Genomic DNA, 13059 nt, shown 5'->3' with positions numbered 1-13059 from the left:
TGAAGGATTCTTAGTTGCTTAGCTTCAGTCCATCCCCCTACTGGGGCGTAGCTCACCAAAGTCCTCTGTCCTGGGCCAGTGATTCAAGTATTCCCCAGGTGTAGCCCATCATACGTCTTTGTGGCAAAGATGTTTTTCTCTCCCAGGGTTAAGGTCTTTAGAGCTTTTGTTGCGGTGTCTGTAGCTCTGGGTATTTTAATGGGATGGGGCTGCTGTCCCGATGCCAAACCCCTCCTTTCTCAGCCCAAGCTTGGGACCATCCATGGCAGTTTCCCAAAGGATTCGGCTCAGATTGATTGATTGGTTGGTTGATTTAACCATTGATCAATTCATCAATTGATTGAATTTGCACCTTTAGTTTACTTTTGCACATTGGTTGTTTGTCAGTGTTGGTTTTTGTGCATTTTTCATTGATTCTATTGTTATTTCATTGTTCTACTGTGAATGCCTGCAAGAAAATGAATCTTAGGGCACAAACTAGTTTCTGGGCTGACTTTGGTTTATTTCTTATAATTTTCATGTTGGTTCTTGTAAAAATTATGTTTATCTTTAATATATTTTCTCCTTGTGAACACTGCTTATATTATGTATCAGTGTTGACACTGCAAGTAAGTTTTTCATTGCGGCCGTGCACAGATGTACATGCACAGTGACGGTCGAATGGGTGGGAGCTCAGAGTGTGGGTGAAGATATGAAACAGCAAATGGCTGAAAGCATTGATAAGGACATGAGAAAACAGGAGCTGTTAAGATCAGGAAAAGAAAATAATAGGAACTGTAGTTGGCCATCCAGCCCATGAAACTTACCATCATTTAATCTGACCATGGCTGATAGGCCCCAGGCTTCATCTGACATTTTGTATATTCTTTAATTCCCTAATCATCCAGAAAATCATCTATTTCCTCTTTAAAAGGCAGAGTCTCCATTACCCTTTGGGGTTGAGTATTCCAGTGAGTCTCTGCCTTCTCTGAGAGGAAATTCCTGTGTGCGTCAGTTTTAAATCAGTGGCCCCTAACCTGCCTGGCCTGCTGAGTTCCTCCAGCATTTTGTGTGTGTTGCTCGGATTTCCAGCATCTGCAGATTTCCTCTTTTTGTGATTTTAACAGTGTCACTCTGTTTGAGATTCTGTCACTGCGGGAAATATCTTAACATCTTCCTTGACATGCCCAGTTCTTCTACCTGCAAAGAATATATATGCTCTGTCCACAACCGGTAGGAATTCTGGGTGGCCAGCCATTTTAATTCCACTCCCCATTCCCATTCTGACATGTCAGTCCGAGGCCTCCTGTACTGCCATGATGAGGTCATTCTCCGGTTGCAGGAGCAATACACCTTGGGGAGGCACGACAGAGCAGTGGCTAGCACAATGTTTTACCGTACAGGCGACACAGGTTCAGTTCCTGCCACTGCCTGTAAGGAGTCTATACGTTCTACCGGTGACTACATGGGGTTCCTCTGGGTCCTCTGGTTTCCGCCCACAGTCCACAGATGTGCTGGTTGGTAGATTAATTGGTCATTGTAAATTGTCCCGTGATTGGACTAGGATTAAATCAGGGGATTGCTGGGTAGTGTGACTCGAAGGGCCAATTCCACACTATAGATCACTAAATAAGTAAATAAACCTTTCGGGTATTGGTAACATGTATTAATTATATAGAATCCTGCAGGACAGAAGCCTTGAAAATTTTGTAGTTCATGTCAGAGGAAGCCTGGATCACCTTTTTGGTTCAGAATGTTGGAAGTTTAAGGTTTACGGGACAAACACAGGCAAGTAGTATTAGCTTTAGATCAGCAACGTCTGAAGATGGACCAATATGGAGGATGGATTTTTGTTAGGTAGACAAGATTGTTTATGAACTAAATGCATTTCTGTCAATCTTCACAGAGATTACAAGAAGCTAAGGGAGTGAATCACTGAATGGAATTTGTATTAATAAATAAAAACAGACTGGAAATGTAGAAATAGCAATCGCTGTAAAGAACTGGTACTGACAAAACTAATGGGATTGAAGGTGACAAATCCTAAGACTCGATAACCTAAATTCAATAGTTTGAGAAAGGTAATTATGAAAAAGGTGGATTGTGTTTCTGGTTTTCCAGACTTCCATGAATTCTGGATGGCTCCTGTGGATTGGAGGGTGGCAAATGTGAACACACAAAGAAAGAAAGGAGACAGAAAGCAGGAAACGATAGAGTTGTTGACATCAGTAGAAAGAAAATGTTGGAATTAGTGACAAAGGATGTGAACCATTTGGGAAAGAACAAAAACAGAGAACATTGGTAACATATGAGACCAAGTAGGTCAAAGCAGATTCTGCCTCTCTGTCTGTGTTATGTGTCACTAATCACAAGTCTAAGGCATATCATGACCACCTGACCAGGCTGTTCCAACGGAGAGAAAATCAGAGCCAAATCATAGATGGATGACTGGTAGAAATGGCCAGTTCTGATACAGCCAGGAACAAGTTACCAAACGTTGGGGAATTCAATATTGAGTCTGGAAGGTTGCACTGTGTAACACTATGCACTCGTTGTAACAGGGCAGGAGGCTGTAGACATTGAGGTCAAAGTACTGAAGTGGCAGGCAATAGAGAATGGCTGCTCTCTGTGGATTGAACACCGGGGATCCTAAAGGGATCACACAATGTGCTTTTGATTTTCCCAGTGTCGAGCACTGAATGCAGTCACTCGATTGGGGGAGGTGCAAGTGAATCACTGATCACCTGAAAAACTGCTTGTGCCTCTGAATGATGGGGATGGAAGTGGAGGAAATATAAACTGCATACCCGGAGGGTGCAGAAGAAAATGCCACAAGATGGCAAGTGGTTGGTGAGATAAAAAAAGCAGAAAATGCTTGAAATACTCAGCAAGTCAGGCAGCATCTCCAGGAAGAGAAAGTTACAACTTGAAGACTGACTATTTCAAGCACTTTTTTAAAGATTTGCAGTATCCGCAGTACTTTATTCTTGAAATGGTTAGTGTGGAGAGAGATAAGCCAAGGAGTCAGAAAGAGACCAATATTTCTGAACTGCTGAAAGGAGGAAGGGAAGATGTGCCTGATGGAATTTTGCTGGAGCTGGTGGGAATTGTGAAGGATGTGGAGATCAGTGGGGCAGAAGCTGAGGAGTAGGACAGTTTCAGTAGCTGCTGTTTTCATGGGTGAAGTAATATTACACAAAGACCCAATTGTTTTCAGGCCAGAGGTGATTATAGACAGTTAGTTACTCCATGTGTGATGGCAGAGGGATATGAATAGGGAAGTGCTTGCAGATTTTTAAGTTTAGTGTGGGATTATCCTTTACTGCTGCCAGTCCTGATAAAGGGGAGTAGTAATAGAAACATAGAAAACCTACAGCACAATACAGGCCCTTCGGCCCACAAAGTTGTGCACAACATGTCCCTATCTTAGAAATTACTAGGCCTACCCATAGCCCTCTATTTTTCGAAGCTCCATGTACCTATCCAAAAGCCTCTTAAAAGATCCTATTGTATCCACCTCCACCACCGTTGCTGGCAGCCCATTCCATGCACTCACCCACTCTCTGCGTGAAAAACTTACCCCTGTCATCTCCTCTGTACCTACTCCCCAGCACCTTAAACCTGTGCCCTCTTGTGGCAACCATTTCAGCCCTGGGAAAAAGCCTCTGACTATCCACACAATCAATGCCTCTTATCATCTTATACACCTCTATCAGGTCACCTCTCATCCTCGGTCGCTCCAAGGAGAAAAGGCCAAGTTCACTCAACCTATTCTCATAAGGCATGCTCCCCAATCCAGGCAACATCCCTGTAGATCTCCTCTGCACCTTTTCTACGGCTTCCACATCCTTCCTGTCGTGAGTTGAGCAGAACTGAGCACAGTACTCCAAGTGGGGTCTGACCAGGGTCCTATATAGCTGCAACATTACCTCTCTGCTCCTAAATCGAATTCCACGATTGATGAAGGCCAATACATCGTACGCCTTCTTAACCACAGAGTCAACCTGAGCAGCTGCTTTGAGCGTCCTATGGACTCGGACCCAAAGATCCCTCTGATCCTCTACACTGCCAAGAGTCTCACCATTAATGCTATATTCTGCACACTCCTCCCTCTCTGATAGTGATTGGAAGTGTGGGGTGGGGAAATCGTGCTGTTGGTAGTACAGGCTCTTCTTGGTGTTATGTCAGTGGGAAATCTTCTGAGGGAAGTTCCTCATCCTAACCATATCGAGTCGTCTTATCTGCTAAATCATTCCAATCCATGTCTCCACATCCTCAGGATGTGCTGGGGCGGCCCACAAGCGTCGCCACACATTCCGGAGCCAACACGGCAGGTCCACGATGTCCAGCAGAACAACACAAGCAACAGCAACAACATCAAATCAAAACTACAACAACAAAACAAGCCCCTTCCCCCTTCCCAGTCTCTCATGCACACCGGACAGGTTGCATCTGGGTTTCCAGTCTCCAGTCCCTGTTCTGTACTCACAGACACACAGTCGATGAGTGTGTGAAATAGAGTAAACTGTGCAAATACAAACAAAATAAATAATAATAATAATAATAAATAAGCGATAACCATCGAGAACCTGAGATGAAGAGTCCTTGAAAGTGAGTCTATTGGTTATGAGAGCATCTCAAAAGACGGGGCAAGTGTGGTGAACTATGTGCCTGTCTGGACATGCCCCCTTCTGACTGCTCCTGTGGCTCCTCCCACAGGCCCCTGTATAAAGGCGATTCAGGTCTAATCCTCTGCCTCATTCTCCAGGATGTAATATGATGGTCACTCACTGCTGGTTCCTTCTTCAGTCAATAAAAGCCGATATCTCGCCTACGTCTCAATGTGAGTTATTGATGGTGCATCAGCAAGTAAAGTTGAGTGAAGTTATCCCCTTGGTTCAAGAGCCTGATGGCTGAGGGATAGTAACTGTTTCTGAAACTGGAGGTGTGAGTCCTGAGGCTCCTGTGCCGCCTTTCTGATGGCATCAGCAAGAAGAGAGCCTGTCCTGGGAGGTGGAGGACCCTGGTACTGGATGCTGCTTCAGTGGTAAATTGAACAGATGGCACTTGTCCATTAGGTGTTCAGGGTTGGGGGAACACGAGTTTGACAAAACCGCCACATCGGAGCACCAGCAAGTTGCTGGTTGTGAGCAAAAGTCACCTTCACCTTTGAGTTGGTGAGCAAAAGTCGCTCACCTTCACCTTTGGCTTTTCCAAATCAACGGTTCAGTCCTTATGGAAAATCAAGAAGCCTTTCTGTTTGATTGTTGTATCTGGCATGCTGGGAGAAAGCCAAGTCTCACTCAGACATAGAACACAACAGTCCCTCATTTCCCTCCGAGACAGCAATCTTGTCGTCAGGTTCTCAGTTTTGATCTCCAGTGACTGCACGTTTGCAAACAAGATGCTGGGTAGAGGAGACCTCACCCCTTTGTTTTTCAGCCTTGCTTGGAGACCCCCCCCCCCCACCAACCTGCCTCATTTCTGGCTGTACTGCTGAACCCTCATCCGCTTAAAGGTGCCCGACCTGCCTGGTCTGCCAAGACCTTCAAATTGCACCCACGACTTTACACCCATGTCTGTGCTGACACACACAGCTCCAATCTGCTGATCAAATGACAAGACATTGATCGGCCTTATTACTAGGGTGACAAGACAGCCTACAGAGGAGAGGTGAACACCCTGACACAGTGGTGCCAAGAATACAACACCTCCCTCAATGTCCAAAACACAAAAGGGCTGATTGTGGATTACAGGAGGAATGGAGACAGGCTCGCCCTGATCAACATCAATGGGACTGCAGTTGACAGGGTGAGTAGTTTCAAATTCCTCAGTGTACACATCACTGAAGATCTCACATGGACTGTACACACCGGCTTTGTGGCAAAAAAGCATCTCTTCCACCTCAGGTGACTGAAGACGTTCAGTGTGAGCCCCCCAGTCCTCATGATCTTCTACAGGGGCACCATTGAGAGCATCCTGACTGGCTGTATCACCACCTGGTACAGGACCTGCACCAACCTCAATTGCCGGGCACTTCAGAGAGTGGTCGGTACGGACAGCCCAGCACATCTGTGGATGTGAACTTCCCTCCATTGAGAACACTTACAGTGGCAGGTGTGTGAAGAAGGCCTGGAAGATCATCGGGGTCACCAGTCACCCCAACCATAAACTGTTTCAGCTGCTTCCATCTGGCAGACGGTACCACAGTGTTAACGCAGGACTAGCAGGTGATGGGACAGCTTTGTTCTATTAATCAGTAGACATATGAATTCATGTCTGTACATTGTGATGGAGTCATAACACAAAGAGAACTTTGTGTTACAAAGATCTTTGTTAAAGATTTACTCCCTTGCGTTGTGGGATGGATATAAGATTTTAAATAAATTCAAATTCAAATTCAAATCTGTAGGTCATTAAGTTGATTTAAATTGACATTGCTTAGAGGGAAGTTACATGCTGTAGCTTGCCATTCTGTTATAAAGTTATCAATCCATGTACAGACATTGCCTGATCTCTTGGGCATTTCCAATATTTTCCATTACATCCCTCTCTCTTCATCTCCCCACTCTGTCTCTGCCTCTTCCCATCTCCCACCCCCTTATTCTTTCAGCCTTCCTCTTTCCCATTTCTTTCTGCCCCGTAATCTCCGACTTGTTCCCTCTATCCCTCTCTCTCTCGCTCTCTCACAATCTATCCGCACTTCTGCTGTTCCTCTCTGTGCACATCTCTCTCTCTCTCTCTCTCTCTCTCTCTCTTAATCGATCTGTGTCCCCTCCATCACTCCCTGTCTCCCACCACCTCCCTCCTCACATTCCCCTCACCCTGCCATCCCCTGGAGCAGCTCAATCTCTGAGTACTGGAGCTGAGGTAACTGTAAGAGCATCGGGAGGGACAGTGGGAGCAGGAGTAGGCCACTCGGTCTCACAAGTCTACCCCTCCATTCGATACGATCTGCCCCAGGCCTCAGCTCCTCATCTGTGTCTTTTGACACCAATTGAACACTCAAGTCTGTCATTGATTCTGTTGTGGTTATTATTCTCTGGATTTATTGGGTATGCTCACAAGAAAATAAATCCCAGGGTTGTACATGGTGACACATATGTAATTTAATAATAAATTTACTTTGAACTTTAACTTTATAACGGAACTGGCTAGTTTAAGAGAAGTTTGGATAGGTACGTTGACAGTAAGGACATCAATTGTCATGGTCCTGGTGCAGGTCGATGGGAGCAGGCAGTTTAAATTGTTTTAACATGGACTAGATGGGCTGAAGAGCCTGTTTCTGTGTTGTACTTCTCTATGACTCTAAACACAGACAGTGTGTTACCTGAAACTGTTGAAACTAAGCCCTGACAGTTTCAACATGACTCAAATGGTCGGAACTCCTGTATCAGTGCGTTGGTAAGTTAAAGGCCTGATTCCTCATTGTCTGTGAGTCCAGAACAGGGACTGGGGCTAGGAAACCCAGACACAGCCTGTGCTAAGTGTGTGAGTGAGTGGGAAGACGGAAAGGGGAAGTTTTGTTGTTGCTTGTGTTGTTCTGCTGGACATCGTGGACCTGCCGTGTTGGCTCCGGAATGTGTGGCGACGCTTGTGGGCTGCCAAGAACTTCCTGAGGTTGTGTTGGTTGTGATTGCAGCCGAATACATTTCACTAACGAGAAAATCAGAGCAACACACACAAAATACTGGAGCAACTCAGCAGGCCAGGCAGCATCTCGGAAAAGTGTACAGTCGACGTTTCGGGCCGAAACTCTTCAGCAGGACCCTTTGGTCTGAACAGAGAAGGGCAAGAAATGGATGCCAGCTTGGACCAGAGCCAATAAGAAGGTGGTGACGGTCAGTCAGATGACCAGTAGCCAATAACACTGTAATGCAACATTAGAATTGTTAAGGAATGAATAGAAAATCAGATGCTTCAAGTGCACTGGCAGAGATAACTCTCCCCAGAGACCCAGGGAGGAAGCTCGGCACACTGGCGCTGAGGGAAAACCACTGGTGAAGCACTTTTCAACGTCGCTCAGGGTAAAGTTTCGGACAGGAATTTAACTGATCACAAGAGCCTGTAGCAGTTGCCTGTCTGACTGAGGATTTGATAGACAGTCGGCACAAATGTGAAATGGAGTGAGATATATCAGAACAGGAAATCTAAAGGCATTGTGAGGAGGTGGTAAACATTAAAGAAAAGCTGATGTAGAGATGCAGAGATGCATGGATGGTGAATACGAACCAGTTTCAGATGAAGTGTGAGAAACTGGTTAAAGAAAAGAGAAAACGGGAGGAAGCCGAACAGGGAGCTGAGAACCAGGTGGAGGAATTAAACAAACAGTCGAGTGATTTAAAAGCAGCTAAAAATGTGATTGAGAAATCAGTAGATGAAAAGAAAAGCAACAGCAGGGACCATGCAAAGTGTTCAAAGCAAGTACAAAAGCTGCAGGGCCAACTTGCTGCCCAGAGAGGAATAGTATGTCCGTTTCGATCTGAAAGCGGGGAGCTGGATGATTACGCTACACCGCTCGGGGTACAGCAGCTGAGGATATAACATACACTACACCGCTCGGGGTACAGCAGCTGAGGGATATTGCTGAGGATATAAAATACACTACACCGCTCGGGGTACAGCAGCTGAGGGATATTACTGAGGATATAACATACACTACACCGCTCGGGGTACAGCAGCTGAGGGATATTACTGAGGATATAGCATACACTACACCGCTCGGGGTACAGCAGCTGAGCGATATTGCTGAGGATATAACATACACTACACCGCTCGGGGTACAGCAGCTGAGGGATATTGCTGAGGATATAACATACACTACACCGCTCGGGGTACAGCAGCTGAGGGATATTGCTGAGGATATAGCATACACTACACCGCTCAGGGTACAGCAGCTGAGGGATATTGCTGAGGGATATAACATACACTACACCGCTCGGGGTACAGCAGCTGAGGGATATTGCTGATGATATAACATACACTACACCGCTCGGGATACAGCAGCTGAGGGATATTGCTGAGGATATAACATACACTACACCGCTCAGGGTACAGCAGCTGAGGGATATTGCTGAGGGATATAACATACACTACACCGCTCGGGGTACAGCAGCTGAGGGATATTGCTGAGGATATAACATACACTACACCGCTCGGGGTACAGCAGCTGAGGGATATAACATACACTACACCGCTCGGGGTACAGCAGCTGAGGGATATTGCTGAGGATATAACATACACTACACCGCTCGGGGTACAGCAGCTGAGGGATATAACATACACTACACCGCTCGGGGTACAGCAGCTGAGTGATATAACATACACTACACCGCTCGGGGTACAGCAGCTGAGTGATATAACATACACTACACCGCTCGGGGTACAGCAGCTGAGGGATATAACATACACTACACACTTGGGGTACAGCAGCTGAGGGATATTGCTGAGGATATAACTCACTACACCACTCGGGGTACAGCAGCTGAGGGATATTACTGAGGATATAACATACACTACACCGCTCGGGGTACAGCAGCTGAGGGATATTGCTGAGGATATAACATACACTACACCGCTCGGGGTACAGCAGCTGAGGGATATTGCTGAGGATATTACATACACTACACCGCTCGGGGTACAGCAGCTGAGGGATATTGCTGAGGGATATAACATACACTACACCGCTCGGGGTACAGCAGCTGAGGGATATTGCTGAGGATATAACATACACTACACCGCTCGGGGTACAGCAGCTGAGTGATATAACATACACTACACCGCTCGGGGTACAGCAGCTGAGGGATATTATTGAGGATATAACATACACTACACCGCTCGGGGTACAGCAGCTGAGTGATATAACATACACTACACCGCTCGGGGTACAGCAGCTGAGGGATATAACATACACTACACCGCTCGGGGTACAGCAGCTGAGGGATATTGCTGAGGATATAACATACACTACACCGCTCGGGGTACAGCAGCTGAGGGTTATTGCTGAGGATATAACATACACTACACCGCTCGGGATACAGCAGCTGAGGGATATTGCTGAGGATATAACATACACTACACCGCTCGGGGTACAGCAGCTGAGGGATATTATTGAGGATATAACATACACTACACCGCTCGGGGTACAGCAGCTGAGGGATATTGCTGAGGATATAACATACACTACACCACTCGGGGTACAGCAGCTGAGGGATATTGCTGAGGATATAATATACACTACACCGCTCGGGGTACAGCAGCTGAGGGATATTGCTGAGGATATAACACACTACACCGCTCGGGGTACAGCAGCTGAGGGATATTGCTGAGGATATAACATACACTACACCGCTGAGGGTACAGCAGCTGAGGGATATTGCTGAGGATATAGCATACACTACACCGCTCGGGGTACAGCAGCTGAGGGATATTGCTGAGGATATAACATACACTACACTGCTCGGGGTACAGCAGCTGAGGGATATTGCTGAGGATATAACATACACTACACCGCTCGGGGTACAGCAGCTGAGGGATATTAGGAAAGATTTCAGGACATATATCAGAATCAGAATGAGAATCAGGTTTATGATTACTAGCATGTGATGTGAAATTTGTAAAGTTAGCAGCAATAGTTGAATGCAATACATAATCCAGCACAGAGAGAAAAAAATAATACATTATAATAAAAAGTTATGTAAATCATTTATGTATCTTGAATAGATTATTTAAAAATGTGCAAAATCAGAAATACTGTACATTAAAAAAAGTGAGGTAGTGTCCAAAGCTCCAATGTCCATTTAGGAATGAGATGACAGTGGGGAAGAAGCTGTTCCTGAATCGCTGAGTGTGTGCCTTCAGTTTTCTGTATCTCCTACCTGATGGTAACAGTGATAAAAGGGCATGGCCTGGGTGCTGGAGGTCTTTAATAACGGACGCTGCCTTTCTGAGACACCGCTCCCTAAAGATGCCCTGTGTAGTTTGTAGGCCAGTACTGAAGATGGAGTTCACTAGATTTACAACCTTCTGCAGCTTCTTTTGGTCCTGTGCATTAACCCCTCCATACCAGACCGTGATGCAGCTGTCATAATGCTCTCCACAGTACAACTATAGAAGGTTTTGAGTGTATCTGTTGACATGACAAATCTCTTCAACTCCTAATAAAGTATAGCCGCTGTCTTGCCTTCTTCATGCCTACATTGATGTATTGGGACCGGGTTAGATCCTCAGAGATCTTGACACCCAGGAACTTAAAGCTGCTCACTCTCTCCACTTCTGATCCCTCTATGAGGATTGGTATGTGTTCCCTTGTCTTACCCTTCCTGAAGTCCACAATCAACCCTTTCGTCTTACTGATGTTGAGTGCCAGGTTGTTGCTGTGGCACCACTCTACTAGTTGGCATATCTCACTCCTGTACGCCCTCTTGTCAGCATCTGAGATTCTACCAACAATGGATATATCGTCAGCAAATTTATAGATGTTATTTGAGCTGTGCCAAGCAAAATAGTCATGTGTACACAGAGAGTAGAGCAGTGGGCTAAGCACACACCCTTGAGGTGCACCAGTGTTGATCATCAGTGAAGAGGATATGCTAACACCAATCCGCACAGACTCTACGGATCCCTGGGGATGATCCTAGGGAACTGTTCCATGAATTTACTTACCAGAAAGCAATTCCTGGTCTCAGTATTGCCAAGGAAAGGTGATTGATTATAACGTGCTTGCATCTGAACATACACTTCACTTTGCCAGAAACACTGCGACATGCTGGGGGAACAAATAATGAGTTAAATAATGTGGTACTGACTGTTCAGGGTAATAACAACGGGAACCCAATCGATGAGTTGTGTAAATGTTCCCAGAGGAAAGGAGAACATACACTGCATTTGCGTCCTCTCTGTGGATGGTGTCCCGAGGGGTGTACGGATCAACATTAGATCGAGATCATTTCGAACCAGAACCACAAACAGATGGATAAGTACATTAGTGTCTCATATCACCAACAAATCTGGAAAGATGTTTGAACTGTTTGATCCCAGTGACCCTACACATACTGAGGCACGAGTACTGAGGAAAATGAATGGAGCATGGGAGAAGGAAGTACAGGAGTTCGATGTTAACTTTGGGAATAATTCAGAGGCAGCTAAAGTGTTTTCACTTCAAGAAAATACACAGGGTATCGTGTGGGGAAACGCAGGTCAGGGTAGAAGCCAGCAGAGAGATTGTAAAAGGGAAGTAACACAGTGCTGGATTTCCCCCGTACCCAATTGGGGAAGCTGTTGTTGGGGGCAGGATAATGCTGAAATCTGCTGTTTAGCAGAGGTAACTTGGGCCATTATGCCCGGAACCCCACAGCGGACAGTTCATATGATCAGAATCCCAACAATAATCAGTGATTGGTGTTACTGAAGGGTCAGAATATGTTGGAATTTTGGTTAATGTGGGGATTTCATGCTTTAGACTTGTTCAATGTTGGTTACCTGAGCATGATGAATAACTTTAAACATTTCTTTGTTTACAGTCTTAGAGTAACACAGTTCCTCAATATTGTTGGATTGTAACTCAATATATCTGGTAATGATTTAATCCTCACAGAAAGAAGATTTTCAGAAATGTTTTAATCTGGGAATGATTTGCATGTTTTAATTACGTGTAGTGTGGCCACTTGTGAATTCACTTGTGAGGGAGGAAGAGTGAGAGAAAGTGTGTGTGTGTGTGTGTGTGTGTGTGAAATAGAGAGAGAATGCAAAGGCTGTTTTTGAAGAGACTGTGCCTCTAAGAGTTGGTATCAATGTGGTATGTGACAGGGGCACCCAGCCAGCAGTTTTTCCCCCTTTCCTCTTTGGTCCTTTGAAAAATGTGTGAAAACTTTTCATGGAGAGAATTAACTGCTGATTTGCAGTTACTGGCAAAGATTCGCAGGGATGAACAGTACAAACATGGATTCTGGATATGAGATGCCCATATTTCAGAGGGAAATGGGCATTCAGGAAAACTGTTTACGAGTAGACAGTTAAATCTGGAACTAGAATTTAACATCTTGGAAAGACTGGAATATTTGGGAAGCAATTCTACAAACA

The sequence above is a fragment of the Hypanus sabinus genome, chromosome 5 (assembly GCF_030144855.1).
Source record: "Hypanus sabinus isolate sHypSab1 chromosome 5, sHypSab1.hap1, whole genome shotgun sequence".
Lineage (NCBI taxonomy): Eukaryota > Metazoa > Chordata > Chondrichthyes > Myliobatiformes > Dasyatidae > Hypanus > Hypanus sabinus.
Note: the sequence above shows the minus strand (reverse complement) of the source record.